The sequence below is a fragment of the Anomaloglossus baeobatrachus genome, chromosome 4 (assembly GCF_048569485.1).
Source record: "Anomaloglossus baeobatrachus isolate aAnoBae1 chromosome 4, aAnoBae1.hap1, whole genome shotgun sequence".
In the NCBI taxonomy this organism is placed as follows: domain Eukaryota; kingdom Metazoa; phylum Chordata; class Amphibia; order Anura; family Aromobatidae; genus Anomaloglossus; species Anomaloglossus baeobatrachus.
The window spans coordinates 348,104,548-348,126,384 of record NC_134356.1 but is presented as its reverse complement, the minus strand read 5'-3'; positions in this window follow the sequence as shown (position 1 = coordinate 348,126,384).

Sequence of the window (21,837 nt, the reverse complement as noted above, 5' to 3'; positions counted from 1 at the left end):
AGATGGAAAAAACATGGCCGAAAGGGGCGGAGCTGTGTTCACATTCAGAAAAAAAACTACATATAACTGAATAGGATAACTGAAGTGAGCACTAATATATATATTATGAGTGCAAGCCAAAAATTACATACTATATACGGATAAGGCTGCACATCAAACTTAGATAATAGTATAATGCCTCAAGCATATGGACAAATATTGGAATATACAATGAAAAATGCTACTTGCTAATTTGAACATGTGAATAATGAATTGCATACCTGCCATGAATATTAGGAAAAAGGAGATATTTAGCAATCGCATTGATCAATGTAACTGAGCCCCAAGGCCTTGTCAAGGCATATCTATATATTGGGGTCCCTAGCTCTGTGACCCTAACTGCGTGTCATCTCATTGCAATTAAAAACTGCTATGGGTGGAGAGGGGTAACTAAGGACTTTCTTATATATGATGTGCAGCCTTATCCGTATATAGTATGTAATTTTTGGCTTGCACTCATAATATATATATTAGTGCTCACTTCAGTTATCCTATTCAGTTATATGTAGTTTTTTTTCTGAATGTGAACACAGCTCCGCCCCTTTCGGCCATGTTTTTTCCATCTCCTATATAAGAAAGTCCTTAGTTACCCCTCTCCACCCATAGCAGTTTTTAATTGCAATGAGATGACACACAGTTAGGGTCACAGAGCTAGGGACCCCAATATAGAGATATGCCTTGACAAGGCCTTGGGGCTCAGTTACATTGATCAATGCGATTGCTAAATATCTCCTTTTTCCTAATATTCATGGCAGGTATGCAATTCATTATTCACATGTTCAAATTAGCAAGTAGCATTTTTCATTGTATATTCCAATATTTGTCCATATGCTTGAGGCATTATACTATTATCTAAGTTTGATGTGCAGCCTTATCTAGTATAGTATGTAATTTTTGGCTTGCACAATATATATATTAGTGCTCACTTCAGTTATCCTATTCAGTTACATGACAGCATGTGACCGGCGCTTGTTGCGCTGTCATTGTACTGTATTAACTGTACGGGAGAGCGCCGGATCCGGCAAAACGGCAAAAAGCCGGATGTGTGAAACCGGCCTCACCCACACCAGGCGCTCAATAAAGATTGAAACCTCAGTGTCAATGTACAATCAGAGGAGTGGATGTGCTAGACTACCACACGCATGACTTTATGGTCCTGCAATTATGAGGGCCCTGCTGCTTTAACAAACATAACAAATAAATAACAGATCGGACTGTGACAAGACAGGCATCAGTGAATCCTGTTTTAACCCTTGCAGCATGCAGTCTTCAGTTTACAAAGCAAAAACCTGCTGACAGATTACATTTAATCTGTGTATTTACAGGGCACACCAAATTTACACTTATACAACCTGTACACTGACTACTTTACATTGTATCAGTGTCATATCTTCAGTATTGTCCAGTGAAAAGAACAATGTGAGTAGAGAACTCACATTTGTGAGTGGCTGTATATTTTCTTTTTTATGTTCAATCTATTTTTATTGTAATACATATCAAACAAAACATATAAAACAGAATATCCAATATGAAAGTTACTATTAGTTGAATAGTAAAGAGACCAAATATTACCAAGTACTGCGCAATATTACGCAAAAGTCAGACCGAACTATCATCAAGAACATAGCGAAATAAACAACATTATTATATCTGTAAAACAACTGCAGATATTTTATGGTAATATTCGGGTTGTTTAATAACAGGAAAGGGATTTCAAAGACTACTGGTATATAGGTATAGAGCTAAGCAGACTATATACCCTTATAGTATCCAGGTACTAATTTGACCTAACGGATAATGTTATTTCTTTGGAAATCTAGAAATCTATGAGAAGTTAGCAATAGATATGTAAAGAAAAAAAACACAAGTAAGAAAGAAAGTAAGTAAAAGAGCGATAAAAATAAACATCAGTATGAGTAAGTTAGGGAGATGGAGGGAAAAAAACATAGGGAAAGGGGGTTAGGTTAGGGGGTCCTCCAACGTGTAAGAGTCAAGTAATGCTGCATCCCGTCCTGATCATCTCCATCCATGTTTCACAACACCAACCCAGTAAACAGTCAGGGCTCCATTAAAACAATATGGAAGTCTAAAGAATTTTTAAATAGGATCCACTCACCCCAGGTCCTACAAAATTTGTCGCTAATACCAGCAATGTCAGCAGAGAGCTCCTCCATCCTACAAATGTTCGCCATCTCCAAGTACCACTCTGAGATAAGAGGAATCATAGAGGACTTCCAATACCTAGGGATGACGGAGTGCGCCGCCTCCAGGCAAAAGCGCAGTATGTCTCGTTTATGATATGCGATTGAATGAGGTAGTATGGAAAGGAGTGCTATCTTGGGACAATTCTCTACTGTTTTCCCAATAAAAAGCTGATAATTGGAAAGGACCTTTCCCCAAAACTGTTTTATTCCATCGCACTCCCACCAGACATGCTTCATTGTACCTGCATCTCGCCAACACAATGCAGACACCGAAGGAAATATGGTATGTAGTTTAGACGGAAACTGGTACCATCGTGTCAAGATTTTAAAATTCTTCTCCCGTGCAGGGCACGTGACTGACAGTTTATGGGTAAATAAGAAACATTTCTCCCACTCATCGGACGAGATGTGTTTCTTCAGGTCTCTTTCCCAAGCCAATTGGTAGCCTCGTTTGCCCGAGACCCCAACTCTGATGAGAATACCGTACAAAAGGGAGATTGCGTGCTCAGGCGGGACATTTTTGGTGAACAAATCTTCAAAGGTGCTACAAGCGCCCCAAACTCGGCCGGTGGACCCCCCCGCAGAGACCAATGCCTGCAGTTGGAAGAACTCCAGCCATTGTGAGCCTCTAGATGGAAGCTGTGTCCAAAAAGTTTGAAATGAGGGTAACTTGCCATCAATCAAGATGTGCCCCAAGCGGATATCTTCCTCTGCCCTCCAACCGAAGTAGCATCTCTGTACCCGGGGCGAAACGATGGAGTGTAGAATAAAGGAGTGAGACCAATAGATTATGTGGGGAATATTTTATTGGATACAGTGTGCCAAACTCTAAGGCCATGTGCGTACGTTGCGTTTTTTTCTGCGTTTTGGCTGCGTTTACAACTGCACTGTGTCATTGACAAAATGCATGTGTTCTGATTCCCCAGCAAAGTCTGAGAATCATGCAATATCTGTGCGCACGATGCTTTTTGAAATGCAGCGTTTTGATTGTCAAAAATTTGTCAAAATCTCTGTGTTTGAAGAAGCAACATGTCAATTGTTTTTGCCATTGTGGCTGCATTCTACACCCATTGAAATCAATGAGTTGTAGATAAACACTGCCAAAATGTTCAGCAGTGAGTTTGCATTGCATTATTGTTGCGATCTGCATGTTTTTTTAACATAACAAAGGCAGGTCTTTCGTCTTTCTCTCTCTGTCGGTCGGTCTGTCTCTCTCTCTCTCTATGTCTCTATCTCTCTCTCTGTCCATGTCGGTCTCTACCTCCCACCCCCTCTCTCATACTCACCGATCCACGAACACCGGTGCGGTTCTCCTCTTTTGAAAATGCCGGCTGCTCATTAATCCATCACGTATTCCCTGCTTCCCCCGCCCACTGGCGCCTATGATTGGTTGCAGTCAGACACGCTCCTAAGCTGCCAAGCTGAGTGACAGCTGTCTCACTGCAACCAATCACAGTCGCCGGTGGGCGTATCTATATCGAGCAGTATAAAAATAAGTAATTGGAAAAAAAACGACGTGCAGTCCCCCCAATTTGGATACCAGGCAGGGTAAAGCCACACGGTTGAAGGCTAGTATTCTCAGGATGGGGAGCTCCACGTTATGTGAAGCCCCCAACCAAACTATATCAGCCAGCAGCCGCCCGTAATTTCCGCACCTATTAGATGTGACAGTCCCGGGACTTTACCCAGCTCATCCCGAATTGCCCTGGTGCGGTGGCAAACGAGGTAATAAGGCGTTAATGGCAGCAGCCCATAGCTGCCACTAAGTCCTAAGTTAATCATGGCAGACGTCTCCCCAAGATACCTTCCATGATTAACCTGTAAGTTAAAGTAAATAAAACACACACATCCAAAAAATCCTTTATTTGGAATGAAAGACAAAAAAACACCCTCTTTCACCACTTTATTAACCCCTCAAAAACACCTCCAGGTCCAACGTAATCCACGCAAGGTCCCACGACACTTTCAGCTCTGCTACATTGGAAGCTGACAGGAGCGGCAGTAGAACACTGCCGCTCCTGTGAGCTCCAATACAGCAACTGAAGTGAGTCGCGCGATCAGCTGTGCTGTCACTAAGGTTACTCACGGCCACCGCTCTCAGGTGGAGGACTGCAGCTGTGGCCGCGAGTAACCTGAGTGAAAGCACAGCTGATCGCGCGACTCACTGCAGTCACTCAGGGGATTTGCGATCACAGGTGAGTCCTTCACGTGTGACCGCAAATCAAGCTGCGGCACACGCACAGAGCCGCGCGATCACAATGAAGTCGGGTGAAGTTCATCCGAGTTCATTCTGATCGCGCGGCACTGTCTCGCAGCCAGCCATGCTCTTTTTGACAGTGCGGTCCCACTCAGATCTGCTGCAAGTCTATGGGGATGCTGCAGAGCCGAGTGGGACCGCACTGTGAAAAATGTGCGTTCTGGATGCTTTTCCCACTCTTTCTATGGCAGAGCAAGCATCCAGAATGCATGAATTCTCCAGGAATCTGCGCACGTTGCGTTCTGCCGAATGCGTATCAGAACGCAGCTTTTTCGGCTGCATTTTGAGACGCACAGGCAGTGACTTACACGCTGCGGAATAGAATGCAACATGCGCACATGGCCTAAGCATTTCTTTGGTGAATTCTGAGAGTGGTCCCACACAAGAAAGGTCTGAAGGAGGTATCCAGGGAAGGTGTCAGAGGAATCCGCAATCCTTCCTGCTCCACCCGTATCCACTGTTTGTAGTTGTTACTGAAATGCCTCCACACTCTCTAGGAAGGGTCAGAGTGTGTAAGTTAATTCTAGGTTTCACCTTATCCCATATAAATCCCCATATAAATCGGATAATGGCAGATTGAAGGTTACGAAAAAAAACTACTGGGAGGAGAGATGGGAATAGTCTGAAAGTAGTATAAAAAGCGTGGCAGGATATCCATTTCAAGGACATTCCATCCTCTCCATCCAAGACAATTTCAGCCCACTATAAGACTTGAGGGTCTTGATTGTACCCTCTAATAGTGATAAGTGATTGAGTGTATAGAGTTTAGAGAGAGTCGCTGGAACCAAACCAAATATTTAATAGCAGAAGGCCACCATTTGAATGGGAAGTTAGACATTGCACGGTTGACTTCAGCTTGACACAAAGAAATATTTAACGCTTTTGATTTTGAAAGATTTACTTTAAAGTTACTAATGCCGGCGTCACACGGTACGATCTATCGTGCGATCGCACGAGCAATCGTACCCGCCCCCGTCGTTTGTGCGTCACAGGCAATTGGTTGCCCGTGTCGCACAAAGTCGTTAACCCCCATCACACGTACTTATCTGCTGAGCGATGTCGCTGTGGGCGGCGAACATCCTCTTCCTGAAGGGGGAGGGTCGTTCAGCGTCACAGCAACGTCACACAGCGGCCGGCCAATAGAAGCGGAGGGGCGGAGATGAGTGGGACATAAACATCCCGTCCACCTTCTTCGTTCCGCATTGACGGCAGGACGCAGGTAAGCTGTGTTCGTTGTTCCCGGGATGTCACACAGAGCGATGTGTGCTGCCCCAGGAACAATGAACAATCGGCGCACAGAGGAAGAAACGACTTTTTGAAAATGAGCGACGTGTCAACGAGCAATGATAAGGTGAGTATTTTTGCTTGTTCACCATCGCTCGTAGCTGTCACACGCTACGATATGTCAAACGATGCCGGATGTGCGTCACTTACGACGTGACCCCGCCGACATATCGCCCGATATATCATACCGTGTGACACAGGCATTAGAAGGCCAAATAGTTCAAATTCCAACACTATTGATGGAATAAAGATGTGGGATTGAGAGACGTATAGCAGGAGATCATCTGCGTAGTGTGCAATTTTATGATGTGTATCACCGATCCTAAGTCCCTTGATGTTGTTATTTCCCCTGAGAGCGTTCGCTAAGTGTTCCATGATTACTACATATAAAAGAGGGGATAAGGGGCAGCCCTGTCTGGTCCCGTTTCGTATAGCAATGGAGGATAAAGCCCCATTAACCCTAACCCTGATCAGTTGGGTTATCATATAATGCGCCAATCTTCTGTAAGAATCGGGGTCCCAGTCCCAGCTGTCCCAATGCTGTCCTCAAAAAGCCCCAGTGGACCCTGTCAAAGGCCTTCTCAGCATCAATAGCTAGGAGGCCCAGCGGAATCGATTTGCTTTTAGCTTTAGCGATGAGACAAGGTTTTGATCTCTTTATTGCCTCTTGCTTCACGGCCCTTGACAAATCCCACATGGTTTGTGTTAATAACGGAGGGCAGAAAAGGGGGTCAATCTATCGGCCAATATCTTAGAGTAAAGTTTAAGATCAACATTCAATAATGAGATAGGCTGGTAACTTGCAGCTAATGATGGGTCTTTCCCTGGCTTGGGGATCACGCTAATGTGGGCCTCTAGAGACTGTGGGGTTAGTCTCGTTTCATCATCAATTGAATTGAATGTTTTGGCCATAATTGATGTCAACTGATTCTTAAACAATTTGTAAAAAGCCAGAGTGAACCCCTTGGGAACGGGGGATTTACCCGAGGGGATTATTTGGATTGCGCTACAAATTTCAGATTCCGAAATATCCTCCTCTAAAGCTTCGACAACAGTGCTGTCCAGGAAGGGCAATGCTGTCTCCTGTACATATCCCTTAATTTTCTCTGTAAGGTCCGTAGGCGGAAGCTCCGCATACTGACGTTTACTGTTATACAGGTCTTCATAATAAGACCGAAATACTTCTAGGATCTCTGTCGAGTCATATGATTTTTTTTGTCTCCTTTGGTGATAATACATGGGATGTAGGAAGTGTTGACCTGGGAGTGCAAAAGTGGTGCCAAAGGACAACCACATTTGTAACTCTCTCTTAGGCAAAGAAAATTTCTGGTCCAATAGGGTTTTCAGAGCCGTCTGTTTAAGGACGATTTCAGCTAGAATCGTGGGAGTATGTGTCAATTTATGTATATTTTCTAACCCATGGATCTGCGTTAACAAACTCTCAATTTCTTCTGCTCTTTCCCTCTTGATCCTAGGGCTGTGCTTAATCAGCACTCCACGTAGGACGAATTTCAGAGCCTCACATTGGGTAGGCAGGGAAGTCGGGTCAGAGCTGTGGATTTGCGTAAAGGAGTCAATTGAGTCCCTCAACTCTGTTAAACCCCTTAACGACCCATGACGTACTGGGTACGTCATGGTTCGTGTGAGGTTAATCCCCGCCCCCTGCCGTGGGCAGGTAGCGGCGATCCGCGCACATATCAGCTGTTTTCAACAGCTGACATGTGCCTGCTAGTCGCGGATGGAATCGCTTCCACCCGCGACCATTAACCCCTTACATCTCGCTGCCAAAATCTGGCAGAGATGTATATGCACGCCGCCATTACAATGACTTATCCGTCCCCATCGGAAGTCACGTGACATGATCAGGTGACTTCCGGTGGTTGCCATGGTAGCACAGGGTCATGTGATGACGCCTGTAGCTAACATGAGTCACTTCCTCTCAATGCCGGAATACAGCCGGCACTGAAAGTAAAAGCACCAAATCTGCAGTTCTGAGCTCTGTAGCAGTGATCTGCAGATAGGGCAGAGCGATCGGATTGCTGATCGCTATAGCCCCCTAGGGGAACTAGTAAAAGAAAAAAAAAAGTTTTAAAAAATTAAAAAAAAATAAAAAAACCCCAAAAAGTTCAAATCACTTCCCTTTCACCCCGTTGAAAATTAAAGGGTTAAAAAAATAAAAAATATACACATATTTGGTATCGCCGCGTTCAGAAATGCCTGGTCTATCAAAATATAAAATCAATTAGTCTGATCAGTAAACGGCATAGCGGCAAAAAAATTCCAAACGCCAAAATTTTGCGCAAAATGCAATAACAGGTAATCAAAACGTAGCATCTGCGCAACAATGGTACCGTTAAAAACATCAGCTTGAGACGCAAAAAATAAGCAGTCACTAAGGCTCAGATCCCAAAAAATGAGAACGCTATGGGTTTTGGAAAATGGCACAAAACGTGTGCCACTTTTTTTGGACAGGCTTGTGAATTTTTTTAACCCCTTAAATACAAGTAAACCTATTCATGTTTGGTGCTACAAACTCGCACTGACCTCAGGCATCCCAATGACACATCGGTTTTACCATATAGTGAACACGGTGAATAAAATATCCCAAAAACTATTGTGCGATCGCACTTTTTTTACAATTTTTCTGCACTTAGAATTTTTTTGCCGTTTTCCAGTACACTATATGGTAAAACTTATGGTTGCATTTAAAAGTACAACTCATCCCGCAAAAAACAAGCTTTCATATGGCAAGATTGACAGAAAAATAAAAAAGTTACGTCTCTCGGAAGAAAGAGGAAAAAAACAAAACGGAAAAACACAAAATGCTCGAGGGCAGAAGGGGTTAATCAAAGATTGTCTTTAAGTAAGTTGTTGTTTAACTGCCAGGTCCATGAGCATTTGGGGAGGGAGGGTACTTGCAGGGACAGGTAAATTGGGGCATGGTTGGACCAAAAAATTTCACTTATCTCTGCAGAGGGATGCTAAGCCAGGGCCCCGTGACTCACCAAGAAAAGGTATATCCTGCTGTATGAGTTGTGTGGTGGGGAGTAGTATATGTAGTCCGACTCCTTACCTTGGGGATTTAGGATTCTCTATACGTCAATCAGTCGGAGGGCGTGAAGAATCCACTTCAGGGCACGCAATTCCTTAGTGCGGATGTTGCTCCGTCCAGAGGAGGAGTCCATGGCCGAGTCTAGAGTAAAATTGAAGTCACCGCTAATAACCAGCGTCCCCTCCGTAAAATCAGAGAGCCGCTTCAGAAGTGCTCTACAGGTAGAGATCTGATTAGTGTTAGGAAGGTAACAGTTTGCTATCGCAAACATCGAATTTGCAATTTTCAGCTTAAGAAAAATATACCGACCCTGTTCGTCTAAGGAAGAGTCAACTATGGTGTGCACCAAATGTTTATGAAGCACAATCAACACCCCTTTAAACCTAGACTCCGGATTAACGCTGTGAAACCATACCGGATAGAATCTATCTCGCAATATAGGTACATGATCCTTCTTGAAATGCGTCTCTTGTAATAGAAGGACCTGGACCTTTTTTTTGTGCAGAGTACAGGACCTGTGAACGCTTTTGAGGACTATTGAAACCCCGAATGTTAATCGAGCAACAATTGAGAGTGGTCATGTAGATCTGACTATCTCAGAGGACATGGAGGGGGGAACTGAGGAAAGTGGGGGAAGGAGGACAATAAGGGGGGAAGGAAAAAAAGGAGGGTTGATTCACAGTAATAGAATTGAATAGAGGAGATCAAGTTTATAAAAATGACTTTGAGGAACAAAGAAACAAAAAGAGCAAGTTGTGAAAAATAGTATGATCTGAATAGAAGATATAGGCAAAGAAAAAGGGGCAAAAAAGAAAAAAACAACAACAACGGAGGTCAGTATAGTCTACACCTGCCTGCAGTGTGTAGAACCCCAGAGGGAAGTAGACTTTCAAAGGAGGTCCGCTCCCCCGGACCGACCCTAGACCCATGAAGCTTGAAAATTGTATAAAATATTGAATAAGATTGCAATACACCCAGCTCTAACAATCACTGAATCTCAATAATAAATATTCAAACATTTAAAGGACGTGTAGCCAAAGATAACCATTATAGCACACGAACTAGTGATTCAGATCTGGGAGAAGTTTATCCCCAGAACCGCATTACGTAAATCTATAAAGACCACCCTCTAGGTCGAACACCGAAAGCTTGAATGAATAGAGAAAACTCAGTCTCAAGATGGGATAGGAGGGACCAGCTTTGTGTCTCTTCTCCTCTGTGAACCCCGGTTCCTCTTACGTGCCCCGTCTCGCTGTGGGAGAGGGATATTGGCTGCCACCCCGAAGGCACCATGAACATGAGGCCAGTCTGTGACCGGGATGGGTATCTCAAGGGCTGCACAGAAAGTTGGAAGAGCCTTTAGGGAATGGAGCACATGAAGGAGTCCAGCATGATGGACCTGTAATTTAAAAGGACATCCCCACGAATACAAGATATTCCTCTGCCGAAGGACGTCCAGAAGAGGCCTCAGAACCCTGCGTTTTTAATAGTGTATGACAAGACAGGTCTGGCAGCAGTTGGACTGGTGTATTTTAAAACAGGATGGAGTCCTTCTGTCGGGCTTTGCTCAAGATCTCCTCTTTCTTATTATATTGAACTCTACAGATGACATTCCAGGGGTTGGAGCCCCCCACTGGTCTGGGGCCCAGGGATCTGTGTACTCTAATTCCCAGCGGGAGTCTCGTGAGAGGCTTAAATTAATATCGTGTTGAAAAGGCGCCGTAAAGATTCTTCCAGATCCTGAGGGTCGAGAGAGTCAGGGAGGCCCCTTATCCTGATGTTGTTACGTCTTCCTCTGTTGTCTAGGTCATCCAATAGATCTGTCAAATGCTAAATCTGAAGAGCTTGTGTAGACAGGGCCTGTGCCTGAGAAGCAAGTTGTCAATTTAGAAGCTGTACAGGATTCAGAGGTTGTCATGCGTTCAGCTAGCTGCTGCATCTCTCCTCTTATGGACGCCGACTCTGCTTTATATGAGGCCTCCGATCTGGCAGTGTAGTTCTCCATTTCCTCTCTAGTTGGTATGGCTCGAATTCGAGCCTTGAGGTCATCCCAAACACGGTCCTCTTGTATACCCTCCTGTGTATCTCCATCTGTGAAGCTGTGTGGAAGGGACCTGAAAGCAACTGGTACCAAACCCCTTTCTGGGGAAGAAGGGGTCCCATGTAATGAGGCACTGGCTGAGATAGCTGGCAGAGTGAGAGGGAGCCCCAGTGCCACCTGTCCATGGTGTTGTATACATGGAGCCGGTGAGGAGCCACACAGCGCAGGACCAGGTGAATCATTAGCTAAATATGCAGTCGCAAGATGTCCCTCACCAGTCAGAACGCCAGGGACTCCCCCCCCCATCCCCCCAGCGCCATAGGTGCAGGGGAAATGGCAGGGGGACTGGTACCTTGATCTGGCTGTTGGAGTCCCAGTGAAGCAGCTGCTGGTGGTATTGTGGGGAGAAATTGCTGCAGCAGCGGTGGTCCCCTCTGCATCTTATCCCAGTCTTAGACATCCTGGCCATTGTGCTCCTGCTCTATCAGGCAGCGAGGTGAGCTCCCGTCCAGAGTAGCCATTTTAGGAAAAAGGGAAATTTTTGTATGAGGCAGGTCCCTGCTGAGATTGGGCTGCCGCTCACCACTACTTGGTCCCCGGGAGGCTTCATCCATTGGGGGACTCTCAGGCATTCGCGGCTGCTCCCTGTGACGGGTCTCCTCCCCGCCGAGAGGTGGAGATGTTGCAGAGATGGAAGCGGCCGCCATCTTAGGATCTGCTGGCGCCAGGCCCGAGCTCCTAAGACATCTTGGGAAGGCACCAGGTGGTCTATCTTCAGCCTGATGCTGTCTTTCTTCCTCCTGGCCGGCATTGATTTAGTCAGAGCCAGGTATACAGCGTTAAAAAGGGCCCAGGGCCACTCCAGGCATGGGAGCAAGAGTGATCAGCGTCCTCACTCCTCCATTGCCAGGCCACGCCTCCTCTAGATTTTCTTTTTTAGGTCCGACCTACATCTTAATAAAATAATGTATTTGATTGTATCAACAGCTTTCTTTCAGCTAAGGCCTAAAGGGTTGTGTGAGATCTTCAATGCCACTTATAATGATGGGTAGCCTTTTAAAACAATTGCAGGAGCAAAGCAAGTCTTGGCTGTGTCCAGTATGCAGGGGCTATTACCAGCCAAAAGTGCTCCAAGGACAAGAGGTGAACCAAATTAAGCTATGTGCACATGTAAAGTATTTGCAGCAGAAATTTTTGAACAAAACCGCTGCAGTTTACAGCACCAGCAAAATGAGCAAGATTCTGAAATCTTATGCATGTTTATTTTTTCTTTGCCATTTTGAAGAAGTTTCACATCTGCAGCATGTCAGTTATTTCAGTGGTTTGGGATCTTGTGCAAAAAAAGCTCAGTTATTTATAGGTAAGGTAAGTTAAAGTTTCGCAAAAGCTGACAAAATTGTGTGAAACTAGAGGGACCCAGTCACTCTCTGCCCTTATTCAGAATGAAGTCTGTTCTGACACATGGTGAGGTTTTTAATATTGGAGTATTAGGTTCCGTCCTGATTTGGGTACAGCTTGTCAAGGTGGGATGGCTTCACACTTTTTTTTTTTTAATCAAAAATAGATTAAAGTACCCTGTTTATTTATATGCACCATTGCTTTTTACTTAATTTACAGCAGGGTATACTCTACAGTCCAAAAGTTTGGGGTCACCCAGACAAATGTCTTTTCCATGAAAAAAACATACTTTTATTTATCAAATGAGTTGCATAATGAATAGAAAATATAGTTCAGACATTGACTAGGTTAGAAATAATGATTTTACTTGAAATAATAATTTTCTCCTTCAAACTTTGCTTTCATCAAAGAATGCTCCCTTTGTAGCAAATTCAGCTTTGCAGACTTTTGGCTTTCTAGCTGTTAACTTACGGAGGTAATCTGGAGATATTTCACCCCATGCTTCCAGAAGTCACCCCCCAAGTTGTATTGGTTTGAGGGGCACTTTTTGCGTACCATACGATCAAGCTGCTCCCACAACAGCTCAATAGGGTTGAGATCTGGTGACTGGGCTGGCCATTCAATTACAGATAGAATACCAGCTGCCTGCTTCTTCCCTAAATAGTTCATGCATAATTTGGAGGTGTGCTTTGGGTCATTGTCCTATTGTAGGATAAAATTGTCTCCAATCAAGCGCTGTCCACAGGGTATGTATTGCACGGCATTGCATAATGAGTGATAGCCTTCCTTATTCAAAATCCCTTTTACATTGTACAAATCTCCCACTTTACCAGCACCAAAGCAACTCTAGACCATCACATTACCTCCACCATACTTAACAGATGGCGTTAGACACTCTTCCGGCATCTTTTCAGTTGTTCTGCGTCTCATAAATGTTCTTCTGTATCACACAGGTAGAAGAGAAGACCGGTTTTATGCCGCGCTAAAAACCACTGATGCGTGTAAATTAAAAGATTTCCTTTTTATTTGACAGTTCCTACGCGTTTCAGAGACATCCGTCTCCTTCCTCAGGAAAAGAAATCAATGATTTCCTTTCCTGAGGAAGGAGACTGATGTCTCTGAAACGCGTAGGAACTGTCAAATAAAAAGGAAATCTTTTAATTTACACGCATCAGTGGTTTTTAGCGCGGCATAAACCCGGTCTTCTCTTCTACCTGTGTGATACAAAATTCCTCTCCCGGGCCTGCAGCTAAACCACCGGGTACTGACAGGCTATCTTCTGTGTAATCCAAACACCTCAAACTTCGATTTATCTGTCCATAACACTTTTTTCCAATCTTCCTCTGTCCAATGTCTGTGTTCTTTTGCCCATATTAATCTTTTCCTTTTATAAGCCAGTCTCAGATATGGCTTTTTCTTTGTCACTCTGCCCTGAAGGCCAGCATCCCGGAGTCGCCTCTTCCCTGTAGACGTTGACACTGGCGTTTTGCGGGTACTATTTAATGAAGCTGCCAGTTGAGGACCTGTGGGGTGTCAATTTCTCAAACTAGAGGCTCTAATGTACTTGTCTTGTTGCGCAGTAGGCCTCCCACTTCTTTCTACTCTGGTTGGAGTCTGTTTGTGCTCTCTTCTGAAGGGAGTAGTACACACCGTTGTAGGAAATCTTCAATTTCTAGCACAAAATATCCTTCATTACTAAGAACAAGAATAGACTTAACTCTCACACAAAAATTCTCTTTTTCTGGCCATTTTGAGAGATTAATGGAACCAACAAATGTAATGCTCCAGCTTCTCAACTAGCTCAAAGGAAGGTCAGTTTTATAGCTTCTCTAATCAGCAAAACTGTTTTCAGCTGTGCTAACATACTTGCACAAGGGTTTTCAAGGAATTTCTAAACATCCATTGGCCTTCTAACACAGCAAACACAATGTATCAGAACACTGGAGTGATGGTTGTTGGAAATAGGCCTCTATACACCTATGTAGATATTGCATTAAAACCAGATGTTTGCAGCTAGCATAGTCATTTACCACATTAACAATATATAGCGTCTATTTCTGTTTAATTTAATGTTAGCTTCATTGGGAAAAAAAAAAAAATTCCTTATTTTTGAAAGAAAAAGGACATATCTAAGTGACCCCAAACTTTTGAACTGTAGTGTATGCTCATATTATTTTTATGTTGGGTTTTAATTGCTTGAAACTAACATTGTATACTCATTCACCATTAATTCCTCCTTGCTATCCAGGTTCTGCTGCGGATATTGTATGACGGAATCAGAGGTTGAACTCTGCAGCAAGTGATTGTCGTGTCTACATGGCTAGAAAAGAATCCTATTATGGTCGTACAGATGTGGCCACTGCAGCTAATCACTAGCAGCAACAGTCACATGACATCACCTCCCATTATCCAGCTCCCCAGAAATGGAAACTAGGAGACCAGAGGAGAATCAGGGATCGGTGGGCGAGTATATATTATTTGTAGACAATGCTGGAGTTGAATTGGAGAATGTCTCTTTTCCTGGGCAGAACACAATATACTCTTTCTTTTAGGGTATCGTTCCACTTGCGTATGACTCGTGAAAGTCTCGCTTCGGTATCACCCTGCCTGGCCGCACAATCTCCTACCAGGAGCGGGTCGGTTGCATGCGTGTTCCCATGCAGCTGAGGCGCTCGTGTCCGGAGTGTGTGCGGCCAGGCCGGGGTATACCGATGCGAGACTCGCACGAGACATACGCAAGTGGAACTCTGGCCTAACACACAGAAACGTGCTATGTACATTATAGGTAAGCTTTCCAATTGACAAACGGGAAGATTATCTTAAGCAGATTTGAAGCATTTATTGATGCAGATTTTGGCATACAGCATTTTAATATGAGGTTTTGGATTCTGAGGACAGGTTGAGGTTTTGATGCACTCACACTCTTCTATTTTACCCATCCACTACAACAGCAACAAAACTAGGCCAGAAGAGCAGCACAGAGCCAGACAGAGGCAAATTGCACAGGAACTAAGAGGACATGACAAGGGATAGCCAGGCAGCAGGAACTGTACAAATACAGTATTGATGAACTTTTATTAACAGTCTGCTAGAGCAGCATACATCAGCTTTATCATCCGGACATACACCCTGTTTTTGTAAAACATGAGCATAAATAAGTGGTGAAGATAATTTTCAGTAAGAAGTATGAAAACTATAAATCAAATGTCAGATTTGTTTCTTCAGTTTACAACACCTTTTACCCAATGCATTTTTTTTTTTACTTTTGTGGCGTTTGTTTCTTAGCAGTTTTCTTCCTATAAATTTCTTAACGTTAACATATGCTAGAACACAACACTGTAATATTCTTAAAACTTATTCCGTGGACGTTTAAAAAATATTTATTATGGTTGATGTCGATGTGGATGGCATGAGTTGCCTAACTCAGTGATTGGGTACGTGGGCTTTAGTCATGTCCGAGGTGTATTGCTGGATATGCTCAGTTTATTATTTTATAAAGCTGCAGGCATTTTGGGAACTGAACATTTACCCTGGAAGCCCCCTTTAAACTAGGATTCCCAAGTTGTTTGTCATCGTTTTCTGTAGTCTTGAAGATAGCTACCGCTAGCTCGTTTAACATTACCTTATTTAGTTCCTTTTTATCTGAAAAATCATGAATTCCTCTTCCTTTTTGTCATTATAATGGCTTGTGATATGTCCCCCTAGAAATACATGACTTTCTCTTTTGTCAATGGATAACAAATCTCATCCATTTAAGGCTAGTTTCACACTTGCGTTGAACGGCATCCGTTGCATTGTGTTGTGTGACGGATGCGTTGCACATAATGACAAAACGGATACAACAAATCGTACAAAACAACGGAAAGCTTTTTTTTTCTTTACAGTTTTACCGGCAGCAGACTATTATGAACGATCAGCTGATCACCCGGCGGCCGGGGGCTCAGCTGAGAGCTCTCAATAGCCAGCGGCCGGGCGCTCAGCTGAACGTTCGGCCACCAAGAAACAAAATAAAGTTTCTGTGATTTAAAATAAAAAAAAAATATGAGCATGCGCAGTGAAAAATAAAGGTTTCCGCCGCTCAAAAAAACGTTACATGCTGCGTTCCTTCCGCCCGACGCAGCGTCAAAATAACGACGCTGCGTCGTTCAGCGGATGCAACGCTGACACTTGCGTTACAGTGCGTCATCCATACAAGTCTATGGAGAATAGCGCAGTGCGTTAACGGACTGCGCTATTCTCCATAGTGACGGACTGCGCTGAACGCAAGTGTGAAAGTACCCGAACACATTGTATGAATGGAGAGATGGTACCACACCAATTCCCACAGCAAAAGTCTGAACTTGTATCACAGATGATGATGAGGATTAGACAGAATCCACCAAAAACTAGGTTATGTTCACGTTGTGTTTTTTTTTTTTTTGTTTTTCTTTTAGAGTTCAAAGCCATGAGTTTTTAAAGCAGACATGCGTCAGGAAATTCCCCATTAAGGGGATACGGTGGATCTGTTTTTATCTACCAGAACATTGTCCTGACCAGTTTTGTAAAAGGAAAAAAAAATATTAGAATTTTTGCAGCCTTTTGACTGGACAGTGCTTAGTTTGCTCCAAAGAAACAATCACATTTTTTTTAAGTCACCAGTAGAGATGAGCAAGTACCGTAATATGCGTAATCGCTATACTCGTAACGAATACTTTGTAATACTCGCATATTCGTTCTGAATACGAGTACAATGCAAGTCAATGGTAAATGCGAGTAATTTTCTGCTGGACCCAACAAAGATCTGGGGGATGGGAAAGTGATGAAACTGAATGGGGAGAGCCTGGAGAATATGCATGGATCCATTTCTGACTCGCATATGGGTTCTCCCTCTCTCACCCGCGATCGATAAGCATGATGCACGGCCAGCCAATCACAGTAATCCCACAACCAAGATAGCTGTTGGATTACTGTGGGTGGTTAAGAAGCCCAGCATGTTTAGTGGCTACAACTCAGTCGCCAAACCTGCTGCTGAATATCGCAAGGCGAGTATACAAAAAACTCGCAATTTAATGAGTAACCCTAATACCATACTATCCCTGTGAGTAGCGAATAGCAACGATTACACTCGCTCATCACTAGTCACCAAGCATTTCAAAACCCCTTGAAGCTTTATATTTTTTTTTATATATTTTATAAATTTTAAAAACTTTTGTTATGAACAGCAAAATGGATTCCGCACTGAAATTAATTGGACTTTTTTTTTAAACAGTTTTTAAAGGATGGTTTCGTAAAAATTTTTGCTACAGAAAGAAAAAAAAGTGTGAGGAGTGTAAAATGTAGACAAGTGCTTAGACTCCCACCTGTATACCTATCAACCTATTTAGAGAAACAAAGAAGGTAAAATAATTACAGTGCCATCTCAGCAGGCAAAGATTGAACTGGTTATAGTTGATAATTTGACAAAGTATGGAAGTATCATGGTATTGTCAGTTTAGAATAATAAAATTCTGGGAATAAAAATGGGAGTTTTATAAGTAGGGGCGATTAGGAAGTAAAATAAATATTATACATTTATACATAACAGTGTGTGTGGTCTAGAGTGCGATAGAGAATCAGGTAGGGGGAGAAGGTGCCCTGTCCCTCAAAAAAAAAAATAAAAAAAAAAAATATGACAAAACAGGAGTTTCTTTAGTGGAGGACGCTCCTAGTAACAAAAACAATACAACCCGAACACTTTCTAGGCTACCAAACGTTCAGTGTAACAGATTTTAATAAAGAAATAGTGAAATGCAGTATTTAGTAAATACCATTGGCTGGTATCATAACAGCTGTTAAATGGTCATAAGAAACAGACTCTAAGGCTATGTGCGCACGTGTGCGCTCTGCACCGCACCGAAAAGGTGCGCTTCAGAGCGCAGCTGAAAAGCTCCGTTCTGAAGCGCATGGTGCCGGCGAGAACGTGCGCTCTGCCTGCAGCTCCTGCCATAGACAGAGCAGGGGCTGCCGGCAAAGCGCACGGAAGAAGTGACATGTCACTTCTTAGAACGAAGCGATTCGGGCAGCAGCCGAAGCGCTGCGTTCTAATATGCCACGTGCGCACGGCCCCTGCACAATCTCCATAGATTGTGCAGGGGACGCAGGACGCATGCAGTTACGCTGCGCTACAAAGCGCAGCGTAACTGCATGAATTACGCACACGTGCGCACATAGCCTTACTCTAATGATCAGTGATCAGAAACAATCTTAGGTTCTTTAATTATTACAGCAAGCTAATCAAAAGCATTGGGCTTGCCCTATTCGCACCTACAGCTAACGGATTGTATGGAAATACTTCAGGTTCAAGACGGATTAACAGCAAATATTGTCGATCTTCATCCTTCTAAAGTAACTTTTTTTTATCATTTGACACATTGGGTATATATTTTAAGTTATAAAGGTTGCCTGATTAGTGTGCAAAGTCATCCAGCCTCTCTCCTTTATAAGCAGGTGCTATCTGATCACTTGTACATTTTTTCTGAAATGAAGAGGTACACTTGCAAAAATTATGTAGTTCAGTTTTCAGTAATTATGACCATTGAGATAAAGTGTACAGATTCTCCAAATTTTTTTGCTCCATACTGAGCAAATCATGTTCCCAAAAGAATATGCTGGACAGTCCTTCAATACACAGCAGCATCTAAATTAGAATTCTAAAAACTTAAGAGCTCTATCTATCATCTTCAGTAGGCACACCAAGCTTCCTGGGAAGGCTATATGAGGTAGCATCAGAAGAGTGCAAGATGAGCAACTCAAAGTGCCAGCTACAGCCCACTGCTTATAAGCTCTATTAAAAAGCTCTAGTTAGCACCGAAAAGTCAAAGTGCTAACTTTAAACAATGAGTTTTTAATAATATAGTACAAAAAAATATGGCATAAGACGTACTGACTATGAGACACACTCCGGTTTGGACAACAAAAAATATTCCGGTTGCGCTCGCTTCTTGGTGCTCTAGGGTAGAAGAGGGGGGTAATGATTTATTTCAAATGGTAGAAGTATATTAGGAGGCTTGTACCAAAAAATAAAGAATACCGTACCAAACAGTGACAAAGTCCCAATATCGTTTATACCAGTTTTCTTGGACCAAAAGTTCATAAGAGCACAAGTCCATTTATTATGGATTCAGTTATTTTCCAGGTACTTCCCTGTGTAATGTTTTTCATTTATGCTACTTTACCTCCTTATACATAATTCAGCCAGATGTAAACTTTAGTAAGAAGTTATTCTAATTTCTACACTATAGAGGAAGCTTATTGGAGATTTTATATGGAGCAGTCCAGTGCTATATGGATTTTCTGTGCCCTTCATGACCACACACATGTGGGCAAACAGACGGCATCACGTGTATCCTATATGGTGTACAGACAGACCAGCAAGTGGAAATGCTGGAGATCAGCCTTTATCTGGGAGATTGAGACTCTTCTGCCAAGTGTAAATCAACTTATCTACATGTGACAATTTCATTGTTCTTCAGCCTGTGCACCAAAGTTCCATTCTGTTAACCCTAAAGACCCCTTTACACACTGCAACATCGCTAGCGATATCGCTGTAACGTCACCGGTTTTGTGACGTAATAGCGACCTCCCCAGCGACATTGCACTGTGTGACATGCATCAGCAACCTGGCTCCCGCTGTGAGGTCACTGATTGCTACAAATCGTTCAGGACCATTTTTTGGTCCTTTGTTTCCCACTGCGCATCATGTATTGGTGTGTTTGTCACCGTTACGACGACATAGTTAGCGACTTAGAACCCAGCCCGTAGGCATGCTATAGCGTTCCCTTTCCCGCCCCCTTACCTCCGATTGGTGGTCGCTCTTGCGTTCTGATTGGGCAGCTTTCCCTGAAAAGAAGGAAACTTTAGCGCTTCTGTCCTTTGTTTCAAAGCTACCTTGTTCCTGAGTGTGCTGGTTTGCGGATCATTAGAGAGTTCTCCAGTCTGCAATACTATAAAAGCTCAGGAACAAAGGATATACAAGCGCGACTTTTGCCAATCTTTCCAAGCTCGGGTCGTCAATAAGAACACACTAGCAATCACCAATCGGAGCTGAGGGGGCATGTAAAAAGGACACCTAGGTGGCTTCAGCGCCAAACACCACGCCCCTAACATAGGTGTGAGTCGTCAAATAGCTGCTGTATGACACGTCCCCAATGACCAGCGAGGTCATTCTGCAGGTCCATATCGCGGCTGTGTCGTTGGCCAGATCTGCCTGTTTGACAGCTCACCAGCGACTGTTTAGAGACTTTCTAGCGATCCCGGCCAGGTCGGGATCGCTGGTGAGATCGCTAGAAAGTCTCAGTGTGTAAAGGGGCCTTAATGTGGACACAATCTTTCCCTAATCTGCTACAAGCTCAGAGTCTCATGCTCAATATTAGGTTGGGGGGTCATACTAGCGTATAGCATCAGATGCGATATCCTAATGACATTTGGGACTCCGACTCTGCTGCGAGCGTGAGCCGAGTGTTATTCACTGTGCTCAGATTCCCTCGCATTCGAGAATCGGATCACAGGTGAGAAGATGGAGAACTTAATTTCTCCATCTTCTCCATTGTCTGTCTCCATGTCTCAGTCCAATTTTGCACTCGCATCCTTAGACTTGTATGGGTGTGTGTGATCCAAGACCAATTAGTCAATAATTTAGGTCAGATTTGAGAGTTTTCCCTCCTCTCTAGCGTTGGTTAGAGTGCAATGTGATGTTTTCTCGCATTGCACGTCTCCGTATTACACGCCACTGTGATCGAGCCCTTTAACTAAGCGGCTCCATAGTGCGCTCACCCTCCAATTATCTCAGTGATAGTAGCACAGCGCTTATGAATGTTCTACCTATGAATTTAGGAAGTAGTCAGGTAGGTCCTGTACTGCTGACCTTACAGACTGTGGACTAGAAGACACACATAGTTTTTTAGTAAAATATTTCTTTGAGTCAGAAAAATGCAATAATCACTCTGCTCTTGAAAACAACAGATGAGAATAACCCTTTCAATTAATTCTTTGTCAGATTTACTGTTGCAAGTTAAGATTGCAATTCTATTCCAAATTTTTTAGAGACTGCAACTTTCTTTTTTTTAACTTCAGATGAGAAGCCAATGCGGATCAGTTTTTCAATCTAACACTAAATCCAATGTTAAAAGGGAATAAAAAGAAAAATGGAGGAATTTATGAACACTGAGATTCTTAAATTATTTTTATGGTCATAGCTGTTTTTACATTAATTTACCCCTACACTGATTGGCCAATGGATGTGTCCATTCTTCTCAACTCTTACTTAACCCTAGAACACGCAACCATAGAAATCTACCATAGAAAACAAGTAACCTAGCAGGCCTGCGAGGCCCCAGCTATGCATTCTAGGGTTAAACAAGCAGTCTAAGCAAAACTTTTATACCTTAAGTTTTTCCAAATGTGTATAATGTAGTGGTATTAACCCCTTAACACCGGGCAATTTTCCATTTTTGTTTTTTCCTCCCCTTCTTCAGAGATCCAACTTTTTATTTTTCTGTCAATTTTGCCACATAAGGGATTGTTTTTTTGTGGTACGAAATGTAGT